The sequence below is a fragment of the Vulpes lagopus genome, chromosome 8 (genome assembly GCF_018345385.1).
Source record: "Vulpes lagopus strain Blue_001 chromosome 8, ASM1834538v1, whole genome shotgun sequence".
Taxonomy (NCBI): domain Eukaryota; kingdom Metazoa; phylum Chordata; class Mammalia; order Carnivora; family Canidae; genus Vulpes; species Vulpes lagopus.
The window spans coordinates 26,569,255-26,585,382 of record NC_054831.1 but is presented as its reverse complement, the minus strand read 5'-3'; positions in this window follow the sequence as shown (position 1 = coordinate 26,585,382).

Here is a 16,128-nt window from a genome sequence, read left to right as displayed (position 1 = left end):
CTCAGCTAGAGGAATGAACTTAGAAATGGAGCAAATGAAACTTTACCTCATCACATTGGGATTTAAAGATTTAGGAGGATGGATTCCTATCTATATAAGATGTTTCACTAGGATTTTAAGTCTTTGTTGGCTAGTCAACGTGGCACATAGGGACTTATGATTAATAGAGTCATCCAAAAGAACTCAGTAACACGATGTGTTCTTAGTAGCTGATATGAGAATTCTTCTACAGAAGAGATCCAGATTTCTTGCTAACATGCCTGGCTGGATAAGCCTTTGAGAATTCATAGATTTTAACTAAGACTTTAGGCTGTGAGGCTATGACATGGATGGTTTGAGTCAAGATTCCTTATTTTTTGGGTCAGGGTGACCCTAACTGGGAACTTGGCTATATGGGAATATGCATGGAGTTAGAAGCATAAAGGATATTGTTAACACTGGCTTCTTATTAGTTATGAGATTGCACACATTCTATTAAGCATTGTGACATATTCAAACCTGGGATGGAATTATTCTTAAATACAAGCTCTCTTGCTGTTTCCTGAGTATCTTTAATAATGGAACAAAATGACTTACAAAGGTCACAACAAGTTGTTAATCAACAATTTTCATCCTAGGTACAAACTGTAAAATTGCATTCATTACAGGAAAGCTCCGTTTACTTTATCATTCTAACAAATAATTTGAAATTGTTTGAGGAAATTTATAATAAGAGATAAGAATAAAGCTCAGATGCCAGGGGCGGAGTGACAATGTCATTTGATAAAGCTCTGTGGTATTTTGGTAGTTGTTTACATCTTTGTTTATTGGCGCTCCATTGAGAATGCTGAGTTTATCAAAACAAGGTTATCTTTCCAAAATGCTCTTTCTTTTGTTATTTTTTTTAGATTTTTTTTTAAATTCGTGAGACACACACACACACACACACACACACACAGAGGCAGAGACAGAGACATAGGAAGAGAGAGAAGCAGGCTCCATGCAGGGACCCTGATGTGGGACTCAATCCTGGGACTCCAGGATCATGCCCTGGGCCGATGGCTGATGCTCAACCACGGAACCACTCAGGTGTCTCTCCAAGATGTTTTTTAAACAACATGAAGACCACCGAGCTGTCTTAGATGAGCTCCTGCTCAAACATAATTAGGAAGTAACACTATAATTTTCCAAGCCATATTGCTAGTGCAGTTAGAATCTGATAATTTCTACTAACTGGTGACTATGCCAAGAATTTATAGAGAATGGTCAGCATGATGAGGTATTAGAAGAGAAATAGAAGAGGAGGGGCACCTGCGTGGCTTAATCAGTTAAGCATCTGGCTCTTGGTTTTGGCTCAGGTCATGATCTCAGGGTCCTGAGATGGAGCCCCTGACAGGCTTTGTGCTCAGCATGGAATCTGCTTGAGATTCTCTCCCTCCTCTTCTGCATCATGTGCACACACTGTCTCTCAAATAAATAAATAAATAAATAAATAGAATATGTAAAGGGGGGAAAGAAGAGAAGTAAGGGGAGAGAAAAGGGGGGAAAAACCTTATTAGAAGGACAAAACAAAAACCAAACCAACTGACTCCTTGGGCACTGGATATTCAAGAGAGAAAACATGCCAGCATGCACAAAATAAATGAACAGACATCACCAACCATTAAATTAGGATAGAATATATTCACTTATAACTTCACCTCTGTCTAGAAATTGAATTGTGTGGTGGTGCTGATGAGCAGATGGACAGTAGAGAGGATGGGACAGCATTAGTCCATTCATATATCTAGAGGATTTCAGGGGACAAATGGGAAATATTCTATATAAGTGAACTTAAACTTCCAAGGAGGCACAAGGCACATGGCTAGAGTGCTTTAATTAGACTGGTCTGATGTTAAGAATGAATTTCCTACTGAAATACCATCTTTAAATCATCTGGTCAGTTAGTCATATGAAGCTACACCCAAGCAGCAGCTCTGGGCCACCACACTGGTTAAAGAGTTGTGCAATCATATGTCTGCCTTAAGTGAATATTGAAGACAGAGGCAGTGAATCCTCCAAATTTTCAAGTGTTTTCACCCATACAATAATTCTGGGTTATGGGAGTGACTTTAGTCATACCACACAGTAAGGAAGAAAATGTGCATCAGGAAAATACTTTTGGGTGGAATTCACTGACCTCAACACTGTAAGTTAATTGGAAATTGGCTATTTGTATATTACATAACTAAAATGGTTAGGGTGGTGGGTCATGTAATAACAGGCAAGATTTTCTTTAGTATAGTTTTTTTCTATGGACAGAAATAGCTCTTGTTTTATTCTATGACATAAAGATATTGAAAATGTGGTCTAATATTGTAATGCTGGATGTGAAAGCTGTAGGTGCCTATCCTGCCCCTCGTATGCACCTCGTATGTCAGGACCTTTCTGCCATTCATCCTTTTGATGGCAAGCAGACACAGTGTGTGGTAGAAACAAAAATGATTTATTTGTTTTCTCTCTTTTTTTCTGCTTCTTATTTCTCTTTTTTTCCCCAAGGAGTAACTTTGACAATCACAGACCTTCTCGGGCCTCTTTCCCTTTCAATTATTAAATGAATATTTGTAACAAAGATATCACACACACACAAAATAATTGTTTGTCTATTGCAAGACATTTTTTCTGGGAGTCATCAGACATCATGCTCAGCCCCTGAGGCTGCTGTGTTTTTGAGGTCTAGCTGGTCAGCTTGGAGAAAGCTACTCCCTCTATGAGGCTTTATAGAAGAACCACAGCATCAAGATTTTGATCCTGAGAGAAAGTGGAAAATAAGCAGAAGTAAATTGTATCTTGGTGCCTAACAGAATTTTGGATTCCAGGTACAAGGAAACTTGGAATGATACCAACTACTCTAAAATTGATCTTTTCGTATATTCAAAGATTTCCCAAAAGTTATGCATTCCTTTCTACTTTAAGTTATATATAGAGATCCTTATCTTGCTTTAACTTGAGTTTTTCCTATTACAAATAATAAAAGATGAAATATTAGATAAATATCTATTTCCATTGTGCCCGACTAGAGTAGTGGCACAGTCTTTTTTTTTTTTGTGACTTAATTTCTACTGTCGTTTCTCTTTGTGTGTGTGTGTGTGTGTGTGTGTGTGTGTGTGTGCGTGTAGCAGAAAAAAAACTATTTTTAAAAGTTTTAGGGATGCCTGGGTGGCTCAGTGGTTGAGCGTTTGCCTTCTGCTCAGGGTGTGATCCTGGGATCCTGAGATCAAGTTCTGCATCAGGCTCCCCACAGGGAGTCTGCTCCTTCTTCTGTCTATGTCTCTGCCTCTCTCTCTCTCTCTCTCTCTCTCTGTGTGTCTCTCATGAATAAATAAATAAAATCTTAAAAAAATAAAAATAAAAGTTTTAAAGTGTGTGTGTCCTGTTATGCCACACCCCTGGATGATTCTAGGTGTCTGTTTTAAAATATTCTATTTTGCTTGACAGAACTGTTCTCAATTGAGTGTTATTATTTATTTAATCTACTTGTTTATTTGCTTAATGTTTGTTTCTTCTATGAAACTGTTCCTTCATGACCTTACCGGTTTATCCATCTATTTTTTAAAATTCATGCAGCATGAATGAGATGAAAATGTTTTCTGACCTCCTGGGGCTTACAGTTTAATAAAGGGAAGAATCAAACAGGTTATAACTTGAAGTGTGATATTCAAGTTTAGAGAAAATAACACCATGGGAGTCCATTGCGGGATATTTAGCCAGTCTGAAGGATGGGATTATGTCAGAAAAAAAATGTCTGGTGAAAGTGATATATAAACTGAAATCCAAAAAGATGAACTAGGCAATGAAGACAGTTAAGAATGTTTCTGGAAGGGGGGTAGAAGCTAAGAGAATTATACTATGAATCTATGAATGCTTGCAATATGGCTCAGCGTGGATGGTTCTTGGCATGGGAGGTGAGTGGCAAAAAAGAGTACTAGACAGAGAAGGATTGTATGAGCCATCTCTGAACTCAAAAACATCAAAAAGCCACAGAGGTGATATACACAAGGATTGAGTGGACCATGGTAACACAGTCAAGCTCTTGTGCTTCATTGTAGAGATCCAACTGGAGGAAGGGATGGAGGTAAGCAAGTTAGAGGACAGTTTCAATAACCCAGGTAAGTAACTAGGGTGACTTGGAATGGGACAACAATGAAGCTATTGGGAAAAGAGGAAAACCTGAGAAATTATTAGGCAGTAGATTAAACAAGATTTGATTTTTTGACCAAATGTGGAAATGAAAGAAAGGAAAGAGTCAGGGGAAACACTGATTCTGGATTTGGCAGTGGAAAATACCTAGAGAGTAGCTAGTTGAAGGAGAGATGAAGGTGATGCATTCAGTTTTGGCTATACTGAGCCAAAGATGCCCAGAAGCCATCAAAGTAGCAGTGTCCAATAAGTAGGTGAGCATACTGAAGCTTCACAGAGAAATCTACACGAAGATTTCAGATTTAGAACCATGGAAGTTGATAAGAACCACCAGTGGTGCAAGAAGGGAAGGTGGTCTAGCATTAAACCTTGAGGATATAGGGCAGCCCCAGGTGGATCAGTGGTTTAGCGCCGCGTTCAGCCCAGGGCCTGATCCTGGAGACTTGGGATTGAGTCCCACTTCGGGCATCCTGCGTGGAGCCTGCTTCTCCCTCTGCCTGTGTCTCTGCTTCTTTCTCTCCCTGTGTCTCTCATGAATAAATAAATAAAATATAAAAAAAAACCCTTGAGAATATAGTTCATATTTAAAGTGCTAGTAGCAGAAGAGGATCTTTACAAAATATCTGAGAGGATAAAGGAGAGCATAAAGGATTAGAATGATAGAAGTCAATGGAGGAAAATGTTTTAAGGGAGGAGTGGCCGACAAGTACTGAAAAGTCTTTAGTAGATCTATAAAGAGAAATTTATCAGTTATCTTAACAGTTAAGATAGTAACAGTAGCATAGCAACAGTAGCACCTGGTAGATCCAGAAAACTGGATCACAGTGGGATATAGGAAATCAGAATTAAAATAGGTAACATGTACAAGTGCTTAAAGAGGAAGAGATGTAGAAGGATACCTGGAAGTGTACGTGCAGTTAGTGAAATTTTTTTTAATATAGCTGACGCTCAACCATGCCACATACTTTTGTAAAACCAGCAGTAGAAATTGAGCAATTGAGGCCACCAAAGTAATTGAAGAAAAAGTTGAAATCTTTACGTTCCAGAACTATGTGTGATTTTCTAATATGTAGGTGAAATCAAATATCAGAAAATTATATTAACTATACTACTAAAAATTTTAACAGTATTCTATTTCCATGCAATTTCCATTGGTCTGTCAAACACTGTAAAAAATTTGTTCAGCACAGAGTTTATTTTGACTCATCATTTCCCTAATATAAACTTCGTTTGGATTTTATTACTTACAAGATGTTTTAAGTTGGACTTTTTGGAGCATATCCATCCATTTGTTACACATTTCATGTTAAAAGTCTTCAACTTTCTGAGTTACAGTATTGAACAGTATGGTAAACAGCCACAGGGTACAAAGCAATTCAAATGTCTTGTTCAGTGTAAAGTAAGAAAGTTTGTTGTATAAACTAGTCAGATATGTTACACTAATGAGAACAAAATTAGTCTTGACACATTTCTGGCAAGTCTAAAAAAGACGAGATATGTCCTCTACCACACACGAAGAGCTGCATCAGAGCAACAAAGGATATCATTGTTGAGCCTACAAAAGGCCAGGAATATGCTGTACTTGGACAGACCCTGCCTTCCTCCCAGGGGGACCAGAATAGAAACCTCAATGACTCTCCAGGTTGAACCAATTCAGAGATTTTGAAACTCTCTAGAAGTTCAGAATGGGAAGTTGGGGGCCACCATTGAAGAACCCAAGAGGTGACAAATTCCACAAGGATGTGCATTTGATGAAGACTTCCCTTGTGAGTAAACACTAATCAGCTCCTATACAAGGTGAAGGAAAACTGCAGAGCACTCAGAAATATTATTAGAAAGAAAAGAGAGTTGGATGTTACCTTTATTTGATCCACACTTTCTTTGTTCTTTCTATGGATACAGTTGTGGGAATCATTCCAGAAAATAACATGGAAAGTGCACATGTTTGTTGTTAGTCCAATGACAGAAACTATTCTGACTTAAGTTTTTGTGGAGAGAGTTCAAGGCAGATAGGGTAAACTATAGCCTGCGGGCCAAATCAAACCACCAACTGTTTTTGTTAATAAAGTTTTATTAGAACACAGCTTCACTCATTTGTTTATGTCTCATCTATGGCTGAGGCAGAGTTTAGTTATTGTGACAGACACCTTAGAGATCACAAAGCTGCAAATATTTACTATTTGGTCCTAAGGAAACCTCGATTCATAAAGGCAAATGCACTTCCAAAGAAAATATTTCCAGTTTTAATATCATTTCAACATCTTGTCAGATAACACAAAGACTCAATTTTAAAGGGCTAAAAACCAAAATAATATGGTTTCATTCTTCTTTATTCTCTTGTCCTTATCAAGTGTTCATTTCTTTCTAAGGAGGGAAACAAAAGAGAAAGAAAATGTGGTCTTTATTGGAATGGCTTTTTTCTACTTGGTAGTAGGGAAATTAAATCGAAACTCTTCAAATAAGTAGAATGTTATTCTTATGATTCCTCTGTCAAATTGAGGCTTCATTAGCACACTTCTCAAAAACTTTTTCTGTGGCAGGTTATTATAGAATTTGATAAACGAGGTTTGAAAATTTCTATTATCTGTTCTTGGGCAAAAATCTGTATCAAATGCTTAAAAAATATATATACCCTTTGACAAAGAAATTTCTTTATTTCAAAATCATTCTAAATACATTAAGGGTATAGCCAAATATTTCGTTACAGAATGTACAACACAGAATTCTTTATAATAGACAATATGAAACATTTCTAAATGACCAATAATACAGGATTTGGTTAAAGAAATTATGGTGTATACATTGAATGGTCTACTTGGAATCATTTGAGTGATACTGGAGGTAAATATTTCTTAATGAAAAATGTTCATAATCTGATCTATATGAAGGAAACAAGATACAATGTGGTATGTGAATTTTCATCCAATTTTTATTTAAAGCTATACTTTTATACCTATATTTTAGTTCTTAATCTTAAAGTTTATCAGTTTTATGTGGTTTAATTTAAAAATATACCCATCAAGTTTTTAATTTTAATGATTTTAACAATGGAATTATAGATATTTTAAATGTTAAAAACTATATATTCTCATTTTTTCCAAACAAATGTTTCCTTTTTTATATAACAATATTATTTTATATTTTATTAAAGGCTATTATCTAAATAAATGTAGAAATAAAATTACAGTAGAGTTTTAATCATTATTTAGATTTTCATTTAAAATATTTATGGAGTTACTTTGAAAAGTTTCTGAAGTGAAAGTGATACTGTATTTGATTTAGATTTACTTGAGTAAAAAACTGTGAAACAGATTTCTCTTGATCTTAACAGTTCTGAGAAATGACCAAGGCCATTGAACTAGATGAACTTTGAAGTTTTTTCTGGTTTCATAATTTATTAAAAGTACCCAAAGATGTGGACTTCAGGTCCTAATTTACTTCACATTGGAGACTCTGCTTTTAGAAGTCTGTAGATTGTGGTATGAGTGAAATATGGTGGTTAAAAAATTCAATCTTACAAATCAAGAATCAAGTTTAGAGGTGATCATTAGTCAAAATATAGGTTAGATTAGCTTTTTCTTTTTTTATAAAGATTTATTTATTTATTTTAGAGAGAGAGAGAGCATGAGCAGGAGGGTCAGAGGAAGAGGGAGAGAGAGTCTCAAGCAGACTCTGTGCTCAGCGGAATCCAATGTGGGGCTTGATCCCAGGATGCTGAGCCCAAACCAAGAGCTGGGCTCTTAACTGGCTGTACCACCAAGATGCCCTCATATTAGCTTAATAAAGGCTGTCCCCTGTTTCTTTAGTTTGCAGTGTTTTAGTAAAGTAGATAACGTTGCACATCATGCCATAGATGGGGTTATGGTGATGAATCTAGGGCTTCCCTTTGGAAGAATCAAATCGAATTATGTAACTATGAGTTTTCTTTCCTATCTGATCATTATTTGTTAGGATTAATAGCCAAAATTTAAATTTTAATGTGCCTGTAATGAACAACTTGTAAAGCAACTTGAATTTGTTTTCTAATCGGATAGCCTAATTATGTAGTCCTTCTGATTGACAGGACATTGGATGAGAAGGATATGGGCTTCACTACTTTTGGTGCACATTAGGGATGTAGTTCTTATAAAATGTGGAGGGAAACATCTCATTCTCATCCTTTCCACTGAAACCTAAACTTAAAAATGTTTTATTTTCCTTAAAATCACATACAACAATTTGCTTTGGAAATTTTTTTTAATTTTATTTTAAATTTTTATTTATTTATGATAGTCACAGAGAGAGAGAGAGAGAGAGAGAGGCAGAGACACAGGCAGAGGGAGAAGCAGGCTCCATGCACCGGGAGCCTGACGTGGAATTCGATCCTGGGTCTCCAGGATCACGCCCTGGGCCAAAGGCAGGCGCCAAACCCCTGCGCCACCCAGGGATCCCTGCTTTGGAAATTTTTGTAATGAAATATTTTAATTATTCTGGGAATATAATTGCTTGGAATAAGTACTTGCAATTATTAAGAAATTAGTATTTGCCAAAAGATAGTGGTACCTCTAGCCACCATCTGAGTCTTGTGTACCTTGGAACATGTTTTCATGCTACTACTTCTGATAGAACTGATCTGACTCAGAATATAATGTCAATAAAAAGAACATTGGTTTATATGTATTTAATTTTACATATTCTCATATATAGAGTGAACTTTACATTTTTAACAAAACACGAGTCAAATGTCTGACTTGCTAGTTACATTTTTAAAACTTGGGAAGAAGAAATAAAAAAAGTAAAATAATTGTAATGTAAAAGAAAGCATGAAGGGAAAACTGATAGAACTGAAAAAAAATAGATGAATCCACAATTATAGTTTGAGACTTCAGTATTCTTGACCCAGTAACTGAAAGAGCAGGTAGATAGAAAATCAGGAAGGATACAGAAATCTTGAAAAACATAATCAAACAACCTAACCTAATTGACATTTGTAGATAATTTGCCCACACATAGCAGAATATACCATCTTCTCCTATGTACATGAAATGATCACCAACATCCATCATAAACACTAACAAATTTTTAAAAATTGAAATCATGGTCTTAAATCAGTGATCTTTATTTTACCCTAAGAAAATATGAAAAGAAGAACTAATTAAATTTATGCCTAAAACTAATATAGCATTGTATGTTAATTATATCAAAATTAAATTTTTAAGAATTTAAATTAAAAATCCATAAAACAAATATTCTAAAAAGACCCCACAAAAGAATTAATTAAACTCAAAGCAAGCTGAAGAAAGGAAATAATAAAGACAAAAGATGATAGAAAAAACAATGACACGAAAAGTAGAAAAACAACAGAAAATAATAATCGAAACCCAAACCGGTTCTTTGCAAAGGTCAACACAACTGAGACGCCTCTAACCAGAATGGCTAAGGAAAAAGAGAGAAGCCAACATTACCAATATCAAGAATGACACCAAGGACATCGTTACAGACACTATATGTATTTTAAAAAAATGATACTCAAAAATAAAGAGATAACCTAAGCTGTTCTTTTTCTATTTAAGGAATAGAATTTCAGGTTAAAACTTTTCAACAACAACAACAAAAAAATTTCAAAGCGCAGCTAGCTTCACTGGTAAATTCTACTCAATATTTAAGAAAGAATAATACTAATTCAATCCAAGCTTTTATAGAAAGTAGAAAAAAAGACTTTATATAACTCATTTGATCAGGCTAGTATTATTACCTTGATACCAAAACCAGACAAAATCATTACAAGAAAAGAAAACCACATATCAAAATCCTATATAAACCTAGACACTACTATCCTCCAACAAATAGCAGATTAAATTCATTAATATGTGAAAAAGATATGACTATGACTAAATTCAGTTTATTCCAAGAATACAAGTTTGTTATAAAATTTGAAAATGAATTGATGTAGTTCATCATATTACATAATGAAAAAAATCATATGATCATCTCAGTTGATGTAGCAAAAGCATTTGGTGAAATTACATATGCATTCATTATATGAACTCTCAATTAACTAAGAATAGGCAGGAACTTCCTCACTCTGATTAAGGGCATCTTTTTTTAAAATTAATTAATTTATTTTTTATTGGAGTTCAATTTGCCAACATATAGCATAACACCCAGTGCTCATCCCATCAAGTGCCCCCCTCAGTGCCCGTCACCCAGTCACCCCCACCCCACGCCCACCTCCCTTTCTACCACACCTTGTTCATTTCCCAGAGTTAGGAGTCTCTCATGTTCTGTCTCCCTTTCTGATATTTCCCACTCATTTTTTCTCCTTTCCCCTTTATTCCCTTTCACTACTTTTTATATTCTGATTAAGGGCATATTTGAACAACAATAAGTTACCATCACACTTAATGGTGAAAGGACTTTCCCCGAAGATTAGAAGCAAGATGAAGATATCTGCTATCAACTCTCCTAATCATCATTGTTCTAATTAGTGTAATAAGGAAGGAAGGAAAATCAAATAAAAAGCATCCAGACCTGAAATGAACTATCTTCATAGATTATATGATTGTCTATGTAGAAAATTCTAAAATATCTATCAAAAACAGGGAGTAAAACTAAGTAAGTTTAGCAAGTACACAGGATATGAAGTTAATACACAAAAGTCAACTATTTTTTTTTAAATCAACTACTTTTATATACCAGCAGTGAAGAACTAGAAAGTGAAGTAAAATATGTGAGCAATCTGCATTAAGAAGCAAAGTCACCACTGATAAAACATATCAAAGAAGACCTAAATAAATGGAGATTTATGTTGTGTTCTTATATTAGAATATTCAAAATCAAGATGTCAATTCTCCCAAAACTGATTTATGATTCTATGTGATTTTAATAAAAATTCCAGCAGATTTTTCTAGTAGAAATTTACAAACTGAATTTAAAATTTATATGGAAAGGCAAAAAAGCTAGAATTGCAAAAATAATTTTGAAAAAAACAACAAACTTCGAGAACTCACACTACCTGATTTCAGGACTTATTATAATACCATGGTAATCAAGTCAGAGTCATACTAGCAAAATGATAAATGTACAGATCAATGGCATGGAATAGAGATTCCAGAAATAAACCCACCCCTTTATGATCAATTAATTACTTATAGTCAATTAATTTTTGATAAAGATACAAACCTAATTGAAGAAAGGAAAGCTATCCTTTTATTAAATGATACTGGAAAAATTGGACAACCCTATGAAAAAAGAACATTGCTTCATACAGAAAAATTAACTAAAATGGTACTTTAACTTCAATGTAAAATTAAAAACTATGCAATTTGTAGAAGAAAATGAAAAAAAAAATCTTTCAGACCTTGGGTTAAACAAAGATTTCTTGGCAATAGAATAAAAAGTATGGAGTATAAGAAAAAATAAAAGACAAATTGGACTTCACCAAAATGGCAAACTTTCACTCTCATTTAATAAAAGACAAAGATTTTCAAAACATACATATCATAAAAGATTTTTACTCAGAATATAGTAAGGACTCCCGAGACTCAATAGCAAGAAAGCAATCCATCCAATCAAAATATAGGCAAAATATCTGAATAGATATTTCATTAAAGAAAACATATGGATGGCAAATAAGTACATGCAAAGATATTCAACAGTAGTTGTCATCAGTGAAATTTATATTAAAGCTACAACGACATATCATTACGAACCTGTTAGAATGACTACATTGTAAAAAGTGAAGCAAACAAAAACCTGAGCATACCCAGTGCTGGTGGGAGTGTAGAACAACTGAATCTCATTTATTGCTGGTGAAATGCAGAATGGTAGAGATGCTTTGGAAAATAGTTTGGCAGTATCTTAAAAAATTAAACATGTGCTTACCATATACACCCCAGTAATCCCACTCTAGGTATTTACCCAATTGAAATGAAAACCTATGCTCACAGAAACATCTTTATGAGTTGGTTACTTTATGAGTTGGTTACTCATAATAGGTAAGAACTGGAAATAACTCCAGTTGGTAAACAGAGGAGCTGAGGTAAATCCATGCTATGAAATAATACTCAGCAACAAAAAGGAACAGACCACTGATACATACTATAGGATGGATGAATTCCAAATTAATCCTGCTAAGTGAAAGAGGCCAATCTCAAAAGGCTACATATTAAATGATTCCATTTACATGACATTCTGAAGAGGCAAAACTAGAGGAATAAAAAATGGATCATGGATTGCCTGGTTTGGTGGGATCAAGAGTGGTTAATTATACAGTGGCATAAAGGATATTTTTGGGGTCATGAAACTGTTCTGCCCATCCCTTAATTGCAGAGGTGGTTTATGCAAGTTTAGTGTTTATCAGAACTCCTATAATTTTGCACCAAAGAATATGAATATTATTATAGTTGAGCTTTGTTGCAATTTAAATATATAAAAAATCAATAGAAGTAAGAAAATGTTTGAAGAAATAACTATTCTGAATAGTTTCTTCAGAATAAAAGATAGATATAAGACCTGAGGTCACAAGAGTTCATAGATTGTAGCACAAACTAAATAAGAAGAAAAAAAAAGTGAAGAACAAAACCCCCTACACATTGACATATAATAGTGAAATTTAAGAACATCAAAGAAAAGGAGAAAATTCTAGAATCTTAGGGGAGAAAGAGATGATAATTTACAATGGAGGGAGAATGAAAGTGATATCACGGCAGCAAATCTAGACTAAAAGAAGACCATGGTATTTTCCATGTTTGAGATAAAAGAACTTCAAATCCAATCCTGTATAGCCAAATAAACTAACAGTTACATATGAGGTTGATACAGATATCCCCCAGCCTAATATTAGGTTTAAAATAATTATTTTTATGCTTTTCAAAGAATTATTAAAGCAAGAAGAGAAACACATTTATCAATAAACAAACACATACACATACATATAAGATTGAAAGAATAACTTGGTAAAGTTCACTGTTTTTACAAAAGGAAGAAATGAAAACAAAACAATCTGTGATAACCAGAACTCAAATACTAGGTGACTTCAATAGGGCAAATGGGGTAGGGGTGAGATGTATGTAATGGCAGAATCAGAAGGAGGAGAGAGCCTGGTTATTCTTGTTTTGGGAGTGCATATAGGCAGTGAGAAATGTCAAGCATTTGTGTGGAAAAAATAAACAAAAATATGGTTCTTAATAAATTAAAAGTGATAACTGGAGAATAGAAATAAAATGCTTTCCTTTCAAGATAGCAGAAAAATATGGTTTATTTAATGAAAAAAATGGAAAGGGCAAAGAGAATTTTAAAAATGGTGGTATGGTAAGTAGAAAATATAAGATAAGAGAGGATATATAAAAACCAAAATATATACAAATTGGTTAAACTACTCAATAAAAAAGGACAAGGTAACATTTGAGATCAAGCACATGTTGGGAGCAAAGGGGGATGCTAACTCTTAGTAATAAGAATAAATTGGGGATCCCTGGGTGGCGCAGCGGTTTGGCGCCTGCCTTTGGCCCAGGGCGCGATCCTGGAGACCCGGGATCGAATCCCACATCAGGCTCCCGGTGCATGGAGCCTGCTTCTCCCTCCGCCTGTGTCTCTGCCTCTCTTTCTCAATCTGTGACTATCATAAAAAAAAAAAAAAAAAAAAAAAGTAATAAGAATAAATTAAGAAAGTGAAATAATCACAAATATGAACTTGCTTGCAGATATTAAAAAAACATATAAAATAGTAGCTGGCAAAATTACTAGGAAATTTTTTTTTTTTTTTTTTTTTTAGTAATTATATTTGAATATCCTACATAACAAAATGAAGAGCAAATATTCTTAATGGAGGTTTACTTTTCAGATCAGGAAAAAACAAAACAAAACAAAACAAGGCTGCTTGTCATCACTACTTCTATTTGACATAATACTGAATATCTTGCCCAATGCAAAAAGATCAGAAAAATAAATGTCTTGTAAATATAAGAAGAGAAGAGCCAGACAAATGGCTAATACCATGATGATTGCATAGTAAAACTGTAAATTCAGCTCTAGGAATCCAAAGCCACAGTGGAGTTGTGTGGTCTGTAATGGTTTGCTGATAGAAAGTTACATTGAACATGTGCTGAAAGTTAGATGAGTGCAGATGTGATTTTTAATTTTATTATTGAAAAGAATTCTTTACATAAAAATAACAAAAACAAAGACTTGAACATATGAAGTGAAGAGATTTTGCAAAAATTTCAAAAAACAAAAATTAGGAAAATATTTGACAAGAAACTGTTAGGTTGTTTTTTAATTAATTCTTTTCCAAGATATTGTAATTTTTAAATTACTGCACTCTGTCTACTAAGATTTTGTTAACTTAGCTCTACTATTTTCATGCCATTTTCAAAGGCATGAAAACAATTCATGAACTTTAGCCACTAGTGTTATTTCTCTTCCACTTGAGAGTTATGGTGAGTACTAGATGATATCTGTAAGTGATGAATCGCTAATTCTATACCTGAAACCTATTTTACAATATATATTAACAAACTAGAATTTACATAGAAAATTGAAATAAAAGAGTTGCTAACTCAAAACAAAATAATATTTGATTTGCGTATTTTCTGTGTACTCTGTAAGCCGTATTTGAATTAATGTACTTAAGCATGATAAAATATCATAAAAGAATGCAGCAAATTGAGAGAAAAGTGAAATTATATCATAAATCACAACCTGTAAACTCTATAACCTATTAATTAGGATTATCCTGATCCGAGAAAACAAGAAGCTACAGATTTTGGGTAGGAAAAGTTACTATATTGTCACTGTCCAGATGGGTATAACAGACTCATTTAAGAACATGTAAAAAGTCTCTAATACTCATTGTTTTATCAGTTATCACCTTTTTTGCCAAAATCTGTGGGTGAATTTAATTAATCAAAACATTGTTTTTGACTGGAGAAGACAAAACGGCCAAAGTCTGGCATGTCATGTTTAAACAGAGCCTATATTTCTTTCTTTTTCTTCTAAACATAGCAGTGTCCAGACATGTTTTAAAATCTCACTTCTTCAAGAATCATTACTCAGTTTACATATTACAGACATCTGTCCTTTATAAGGTACTGTTCTCTGCCTTCTGCCTCTGATTCTTTTCTCCTTTTTTCTATCCTGGACAGTGTTGTCTTGGCATAGTGTGCAGATTTGATATAATCTTTTTTTGAGTTGGTTTCCTTCTTTCAGGGAGAAAAACCATGCTAATAGTTGTACACTATATTCTTATATTCCTGTACTATATTTGATGTTAAATTTGCAAACAAGGTTTGCCTTACTTTATGACTTAGACTTATTGGGGGACCGAGATATCTTAATGATTACCAAAATTTTAAGTGTATGACTCAGGGAGCCTGGGTGGCTCAGTTGGTTGAGCATCTGACTCTTGATTTCAGCTCAGGTCATGATCTCAGGGTTGTGAGATTAAGCCCTGCATGGGGCTCTGTGCTGAGTGTGGAGACTGCTGAAGATTTTCTCTCTCCCTCTCTCTCTGTGCCAACAACCAACCCCCACACCCTCTCCCCGCTCCTCCCACCGTCCTCTTATGCTCTCTCTTTAAAATAAATAAAGAAATCTATAAATAAATAAATAAATAAATAAATAAATAAATAAATAAATAAACTCTCCCTTTTATTTTTTATTTTATTTTTAAGATTTTTTAAAAAAGTAATTTCTACATCCAGTCCTCATTGGCTGGCACTTACAACCCCAAGATCAAGGGTTACATGCTCCATTGCTTGAGCCAGCTAGGTACCCCTCAGCTCTCCCATTTCAATTTTAAATCCAGAGGCCCCTGGGTGACTCAGTTGGTTAAGCATCTGGGGTCCTGGGATCCAGCCCTGAGTTGGGCTCCCTATTCAGTTGGGCTCCATAGTTCAGGGAGTCTGCTTCTCCCTCTCCATCTGCCCCTCACCCCCTGGTCTTGCTCTCTCTCTCTCTCTCTCAAATAAATAAATAAAATCTCAAAAAAAT